Source organism: Dreissena polymorpha, chromosome 6, assembly GCF_020536995.1.
Source record: "Dreissena polymorpha isolate Duluth1 chromosome 6, UMN_Dpol_1.0, whole genome shotgun sequence".
Classification (NCBI taxonomy): domain Eukaryota; kingdom Metazoa; phylum Mollusca; class Bivalvia; order Myida; family Dreissenidae; genus Dreissena; species Dreissena polymorpha.
In genome coordinates, this window is record NC_068360.1 from 29,218,967 (window position 1) to 29,227,900 (window position 8,934).

Below are 8,934 nucleotides of genomic sequence, written 5' to 3' on the forward strand. Positions count from 1 at the left end.
CACACCATCGACTTGAAAAATTACTGTTTTGTCGACCACTCGGACTGTGGGATATTTCTGAATGTGATCGTTCGGCTACGCTACGAAGTCCATTACAAACACGTTTTATTTGGTAAACAAGAACATTGTTCCGCGTTCACGCCTTTCGCTTCTTATCTTATAAAATGCACCAAAGCGTGCTTAGACGGAGTATTTCCTGACGCTCACGAATATGCACTCAAATATAAGTGTTGCATACTGGAGCCGTTAATCAAAGCGCTATATCCTTCCGCGGAGGTTTTGTTTTGTGTCAAGTCGCCTAAAGCCAAGTCACTAAAGTGCAACGGTACAGTACTAAAAAAGAAAGACGACTGTACGTTCGAAGGTACGGTGAACATGACTGGGGATGATTGCACGGTGGTGGTGGAGGGATGCGGGCTAGATGGCACATTTCATCGTCTTTATTCTTACCACGTGGATACTCAACTGGACAAGTCTTAATATTTTGCTGGAAGAATATCCTATACTACCAATGACTTTTAAAAGCTCTCTCTTTTTTGTTTTCTAGAAAATGTAGGTTTCAAAAACGTTTTCGTTTCCAATAACGTCTAAAGTACGTTAAGAATTTTTGTCAAGTGTTCTTTTAATTATCTTGATGTACTATGCACGACTTATTAACCGCTTTAATGTGGATTTCAATCACAGATATGCCAATATCTCTTTGCAAAATAATTATTTATTTGTAACAGTAAACAAAGCAAATACAATCAAGTTTTGCAAACATTGAATGAAAGTGTTTTTTTCAGCAGTTAATCCGTCTTAAATACCAAAACAAGTAAAGCATCGGCACGAAAACAAGTTTTGTAAACCGTGATCTATTACATATCGTATTTTTAAAGTCTGCACCATGTTCAACGGTTGAAATCGCTTTTAGATTCAAATAAATAATTATTATTATTTAACAACAACTCTTCTTTTTGCTTGCACTTTTAAATAATAACGATTTTCGTGTGAGCGAAATGAATCTTATTTACAATATATGATCTTTGAAAATGCATTTTTATTTGTGAAAAGGCTTCTTAAAGCTGATTGTTGATAAGTGTATAATTCCCATTCATGACATTTAATATACAAGAAACACTAAAAGCTGTTTTCATTCCACAGAACAATAAAGATGTCAAATAGTACGCTGCCCAAATATCACGTGATCAGTGGATAGGTTATCATATGTATGAATAATGTCTGCTGTCGATGAATGTGCTGAGTTTAATTTGCATTTTTTGGCATAGCTGTTTAACGTCACTTTTGACCTAAGGTGACTTTAAATAATGGCCTGTAAAATTCATATAAAAATTCCCGCGGCTAGACACGAATGAATACACTTCATTTATTCCATTTGCTGATATGAGCATACCACCAGAACATTGGAAACATGACCGCGTCTTTTTAACACTGTTTTACTTCGTGCTAATCATGAAACAATTTTATCTCTTATGAAAAGGCCTGATAGATAGAACAGTTTTACACTCAACTCTTGACATCAATACAGTTTGTGCGTACACCTTTCATTTTTAGTTATTCGCATAGCGAACACTAATGTTGTTACTGAAAATTTGTGTGTGTGTTGTTCAGAGTTGATTTTTAGGTCCATGCGCTCCCCTTCACGGGGTCATTTTGGCTGGACCTGCCCCTGTGACCTGTCAGGGGAAAAAGATTAATTTTGAGCCAAAGTAGGTCAAATTGAGCCCGGCTGCCCGGGTGTTCGCCAAAGATATAATTTCGATCCAAATAGACCAGTGCACGGTGGCCAATGAGACCTTAATGTGCACTGGTAGACAATTTCAAGACAAATTCATGTCTAGACGCAGCTCCGCCAAGGGAGTGCAGCGCACAGCTCTGCCTCCCCGAGACGGTTTCCCCAGTGAGTTGAGCGTACTGGGTATCGCCGCCCCGGGGTCCCTCTATAAGGCCACCCCATCGATGTTCTTGTGACTACAACAATGGGCCGAAAGCGAAAGGCCCAACCCCAGGTCCGCCCCGTATGGCCTCCACACTTGTAAACCCGCTGTCCCACTGTCCCCGTCCCTCTTCAGACGGGACCTCTGGCAGGTCCGGGTAGCGAACTCTCGACGATAAACAGCGGCTGACAAGACCGCTGCATCTTGGAAAAGACAGCGAACGTAGCAGTGTTGAAGCCGTCCGGTTCGAGGGTCGCGGACTCATCTGGATTAGCAGAGCCGCCTGCAGAAGTTACTGAAAATTTTAAGTCGGTTCGGCTTATATACGAAGAGCCTACTACCCGCCACACATGCCGTATCCGTGCGAGAAAGAGTTGTATAATTTATGCAAGAGGTTTGAGTTATCCAACCATATTCATTCACAAATGGAAACATTACATGAATATCGTGTTAAATGTAATACTAGTAGTTTCGAACGGAACTTATATAGAAAAGAATAAATAAACAAGGATTGCATTATACCTGTTGCGGAAGAGATTGTTTACGAATGATTAAAATAGTCCATTTTCTGCTGCGTCTTCATGACGTAGAATTTTTGTTCAGCTCAGTCATAATCTGAGGCTATTAATAGATGCAGCTGCCGATAAACAAAGGAGAGTCCAATTGCACGGGTGATAACAACGCAATAGTATAAGGTTACACGTGTTTATATTCTCAATTTATAAAACGTTGAACATGAGTTCAACAATAACTTCAGAGATACAATAGACAACAACAAAAATGCTTCATAATCGCTCAAACCGAATATAACAAACAATTAAATATAACACGAATGACCTGTTTCGTAACCTCGTTCATTCTTCTACAGCAGGGATTTCTGGGAAACGTTCTTTTGTTCTCAAAAGATAGAGGCGATCTTTTGTATTTACGGGTGCTAACAACGCAATAGTAGAAGGTTAAGCTTGTTTATATTCATAGTTCTCAACTTATAAAACGTTTTACATGAGTTCACCAATTACTACAGTTATACTATAGACAAGCTCAAAAATGCTTTATATTAATCGATAAAACCGAAAACAACTAAATATAAAAAGAAATATCTTTTAAAAATGTAGTCGGCGTTAACGCTGACTTTGAAAGAAAGTTTTCAATTTACTTTTCTAAATAAATAAATAAAATGAAAACAAAAGTTTAACTTTTGTGTGTTTTTTTCACTTGTATAAAGTTGCATATTCACCGAATGAAATGTGTGTTATCATTGTCAAACCACACATAAGTGTAAGAAGATAAAAAATAGACTACGGGATTGCAAATCAAAAGTGTCCTCACATGCCTAATTATGAGTATATTTCTTCACTATCGAAATATATCGTATGTAACTATTTGATTTAAACGCAGTTTTCTTTCGACACATTTAAATCACACATTTATAGCCGCGTCATGCGAAAATGGGTCGTACGCGTTTCGGTCAGCGTTTCTTAAACCCAACATGTGCATTTGCGCAGTCAGGTCAGAGGCGATGCTGTTCGCTATAAAATCACTGAATATGCTATGGTCTCATTATGTATCTCCTGACCAGACTGAGAGATGCGCAGGCTGAGTGGGCTATATATATGATGGGCGCTTATGGAATAAGACCCATTTTCGCATGAAGAGGGTCATTAAAAATCTCATTGCTAATTCTAAATTGCACATTTTAGCACAATGCTTTTCGATACAAAATGGAATTCAAAATAGCAAACTTTTAAATAAGGGTAGCCTATCCAGGCGTTCAGGAACGATGTCCAGACGTGCTGACCGAGTAAGGTAAACATTGTGGTTGGATAATTAAACGATTTTCCTTTTATCGTGACACTATACTATTTCTGTAATGATTGTTTTCTCATCTTGAAAGCAAAACTGAAATAATGCGAGATGGAATTGTAACTGGGCCTCAATTTGTGTCGTTTGAACATACAGAGAGTAGTCCGGAATTCCTTACACTGAACAGTGCTACATCCTTTGCGCTGAGCACAGACACAGTGATGTAGCCAAAGTTCAGAAGTTTTATCTCGAATCAGCCTATGAAATATTCGAAAATATTAATGCGTGTTTGCTGGCGTTATTTAAAAGTCAATAAGATGAAAAGCTGGGTAAATCAGCTACGCCGAAAAGCGCATTAGTGCTCTATACCTATGTTTAGGTCAGAGTTGTTGACACCGTGTGAACTGCTAGGGTTACAAGTAATGCATAAACATCAATGTACGGGTCAACAGGGCTGTCTTGATGACTACCTAATTCGTGAGTAAAAAGTATTGCTCGCTGAGTTATTTTTTTATTTATTTTCATCAATGATCTTATTGTATATTTTGAATTTGTATATGGTGTAAAAAATCAAAAGTTGTGTACAGGGAATTTTCATCATGAAATTATATTCTTAGTGAGATAGGTATTCGATATTCCGACAATATTCATTTAATATGATGGTGATAGCAAATTGTCTTTATATTCAGTTCTCATCTCCATTTTAATCATACTTTATATGCTTTTAGAATGTCCAAAAAGGGCCATGTTGTTGCTATTTTGTCTAAGTTATCTCTTTGAAATAAATAGGATGATAAAAGGTGCACCTAAGCTCGACCCGTGCGTTATGACACTCTTCATAAATTTGAATGGCGTTTGCTAATTTTAAACTTGCGATAAGTTTTGAAAAATGAATTGCGTCTTAAATTATGCAATGGCGAACAACTTCAGTGCCTTCAGCGCTTTGATCAGAGGATTGCCAGCGCCAGAGCGTTTGCACTTAAAGGTTATGTTCTCATACTTAGTAATTACTTCCATATTGCTGTCTGTGTACTAGTATATTTAAGTTCACATAAAAGTATCGTTTTTCCATATCCTGATATTCGTTTTGGCCAAACCATTTTAAATTGTTTTCGAAATTGAACAGTAAACATGTAAAAGTATTAAGTTTTAAACAATCCGTCGTTTCAGCAGTGGAAGCGTGGCCTCACTTTAATGCATTGCATTCCAACCCGCAAGGTATCAGGGTCAGTTCGCGGCCAGTAAAATAATCGTTATATAATATAGACGCTATCGCATGAACTAGGTGAACTGGAATTTTCTTTTAGACCAGAAAATATGTAAAATGAAGATATTCAGCGATATAATATTGGTATGTTAATAATAGATTCTTAATGTGTTTTCAACAATACCATTATAAATATTATTTTTGATTAATTTAACAAGAATTATTCCACCATATTGACTAATGTATTAAGCATGAGCACGATGATTCTCGATACTGTTAATAATCGAATCAAATAGCAATGCCCGACAAACCACTAAAATAGGTTTGTTCGAAGAACGCGCGTATAAATATTTAAAATATGTACGGATACTTCGCGTGTGGCCGGTTGACTCATATGTTTTAATTTCACTTCCATTCTTCTTTTGGTTTTCTGTTTTGTATCTATAGGTTAATGACCAGCAATATGTAATAATGTAAAATAAGCCGCGAAAACACCGCGTAACATCCCGTACTGCGTGTGATGCAGCTAAGAATTGCATAGAAAAAAGACATTCGCTATCTTTGATCTCATTTATTGAACTCTTTACCTTTCACCAACTCAAACCACAATCAGCGCCGTATATTTTTTTTTTAAGATATTTCTTGTTAAACATACCTCATCCTGAGGGTTTACACTGCCTGATTTTTCTATACACCTCAAACATCGCCGTTGTTAAACCACCAAATAAACAACACACAAAAACAAAGATCACGATACTTAGTTTGTTCTCATTTTGCATATAATTTTGCATTGACGTTAGAATCGAAATACAAATGAGCCTCGCTCTGTGAAAAGGGGGTTGAATGCATGTGCGTAAAGTGTTGTCCCAGATTAGCCTTTGATAAGGGACGACACTTTCCGCTTTTATGAGTAGCTCGCAGTCTGTTCAGGTTTTATGCTGTTTGCTGCTCATCAGTATGTAAAGGTTGGAAATGAAGCCTTTAAAACTTGAATCTTGTAAGAAAGGTCTTAAATTAAATTTAACTTTCTAAGGGGCTACAAATGAGTGAAAATACGTATCTAAGTGATAAAGGGTTTAGCCCAGTTTTCCTAGAGCGAGGCTGACACGTTGTGCCTACAGATCCTGGTGGACATGGTGTGGGCCCTGTCCTACCTCACAGATGGGGGCAATGAGCAGATACAGATGGTGATTGAATCCGGTATCGTACCCTTCCTGGTGCCACTACTCAGCCATTCCGATGTTAAAGTGCAGGTAACTTACCTGTTATGTGGGTGCTAACTTTCACGATGAAAAGTGAAAATGGCATTTGCAACCATCATAAAATCAGAACAGCCTGCGAGTGACTCGCAGTTTAGTCAGGTTTTATGCTGTTTATTGCTCAAAAGTATCTTAAGCTTTGAAATGAAGTTTATTATGAAATTATTGTTTATGTCCCCCACCACTATAGTAGGGGACATATTGTTTTTGCCCTGTCTGTTGGTTTGTTTGTTTGTGCAAACTTTAACATTTGCAATAACTTTTGCAATATTGAAGAAAGCAACTTCATATTTGGCATGCATGTGTACTCATGGTGCTGCACATTTTGAGTGGTGAAAGGTCAAGGTAATCCTTCAAGGTCAAATATATGGAGACATATAGTTTCACAAACACATCACTTGTTTCTAATGTTTGACTCGCCCTTAATACTAAATAGACAAGAGAAAACTGTTTTCAATGCCAAGATTGTATTAGAATTGTACTTTGCAATAAATATATCCAGAGCTTCAAAGATAAAACACATTTAAGATGGTAAGACAGTGACTCAATGAAGCTACCATTTAAAACATTATCCATTGTAAAAAATAACAATATGGAATAACTTGAAATATACAAGTTACCTTTGTCAAACTTTCATTGAAAAAAATCACACTGGCTGATGTCGACGGGTTGCAATCAGAGTTGTAATGATTGTCTCCAAAGATATGAATTACTGGTTTTACACAGAAAGAATGTCTCCATAATTCTAAGGCTTTCAAAAAATAAAACTGAAAAAAAAATCTTTCTTCATCTTTTTCTCACTTGAATACATTGCTTTTGCAGATAATATTCTATACGGACTCAGCACTGACAATTACAGCATGTCTGACGTCATCGCGTCTGCGAGGGCCGCCAATATACACGACTACATTTCCTCACTGCCGCAGGTAGTGTCTCTATTCTATTCCCAATCTCTTGCACACCGACGTCATTCCCTTGACATCTGCAGTGTACTCGGAAAGTAGTCCCCACAATTTACGCGGTTCCATTGTCACTTGATCATAGAATTCAGAACGTAACTCATACTTTTTTTCACGATGGCTACGTGGCATTTTGTTAACATAAGTTGCAAACTGATTTCGTCCGCGTACATGCTGTGTTTGAGGTAGGTCCTAAGTAAACATCGACTCCGATATGCGGTAAGTACATTAATACCGTTTTGACAAGATTCTAGTCGTTGAGTCCTTTGCAGAAGTTTTTGGTAAGAGCAGCGAATGACTACTCTGATTTGAGAATTAACTAAAACATATTTGGAGGTTAACGGTCTTTAAGAGGGCGATTTCGCGAGGAAGAATCGTGTGACCTTTATAATTTAAAGGCTTCGATACACTAACAGTCGGTACTCCAAACTTAAAACCTATAATGCGCTATTTCGGCCCGGATTAGTCAATACGTAGATGGTTATGCATATAATTTTAGGTTTGCATAAAGAATACTAAGGTTTTAAAAGTAGACATTACAACATTGAGCAATTTGAATTGTATTGTATGAAAGTGACATGGCAGAAATAACATCTCATGAAACTAAACTGCCTTTCCTGTATTTGTATGTTTTTATTTTCCTTGATTTTGGTTTCATATTTCTTTAACAGTCTTTCTACGCAATGAGCGTTTTATTATACATTTTATAATAATAATTCGATTGTTGTGCCAACATACGGTAAACAACATTATACTTGTTTCAAAATCATTTTTATTAATGATGTATTTTTATTTTAACCTATTTACACTTTTAGTTTGCCACAAACGTCAATAAAAACTGTCAAACCAATATCAATTCAACTTTCTCATTTGATAAACCATATGGTTTTAAAAACACGACTCTTGAGTACATTGTGTGCGCAAAATTCTACTCAAATACATCATTTTTGCCAAGTTTGCTTTATTCATTTTTTATGCATGACGAGGTTTGTGTAAAAAATAGTGTAATGCCAAGCAGATGCAATAATTTCAAGCTTATTTGTCCATTGAATTAAACCTTTCCACAGGGCTACGACACGGTTTTCGGTAAGAAAGGAACGCAACTCTCCGGCGGACAGAAGCAGCGGGTAGCCATAGCCCGGGCGTTGATCCGGCAGCCCAAACTCCTTCTCTTGGACGAGGCAACTAGTGCCCTGGATATGGAGAGTGAAAAGGTACGTTCTGTCGCGGGTTATTAAAGCGATAAAGTTTATGTATTTTGGTTAATTTGTTAGTAAGAAAAACGTGTAGTTCCGATGCGTAGAAATTTAACCAAACTACGACGTCAACATGTAATGACGTCACGCAAGTAAACAATTATAAGAATTAATCCACATGTTGTTGTTGCTGTTTTGTTTTCATTTTAGAGCCGGTGATAAAAAAATATGTAGCACGCTTTGTAATTTCATACCATATCTTAAATCGTGTAGGAAATTCGTCTGTAAGCTCGTGAAAGACGCATTTGCTTTTACAATATCTGATTTCGTTTAAGAAAATATGATATGAAAAAACAGATTGTTATTATTTTAACGTTCTAACTGTACATTTTGCTTTTCGACTGAAGGTCGTGCAAGAAGCTCTAGACAACGCACAGAAAGGTCGCACATGTACCGTGATAGCCCACCGCCTTTCCACCGTCCAGAACGCTGACGTCATTTACGTCATCGACGCGGGAAACGTCGTGGAGAGCGGAAATCATCAACAATTACTGAACAAAAAAGGAGTGTATG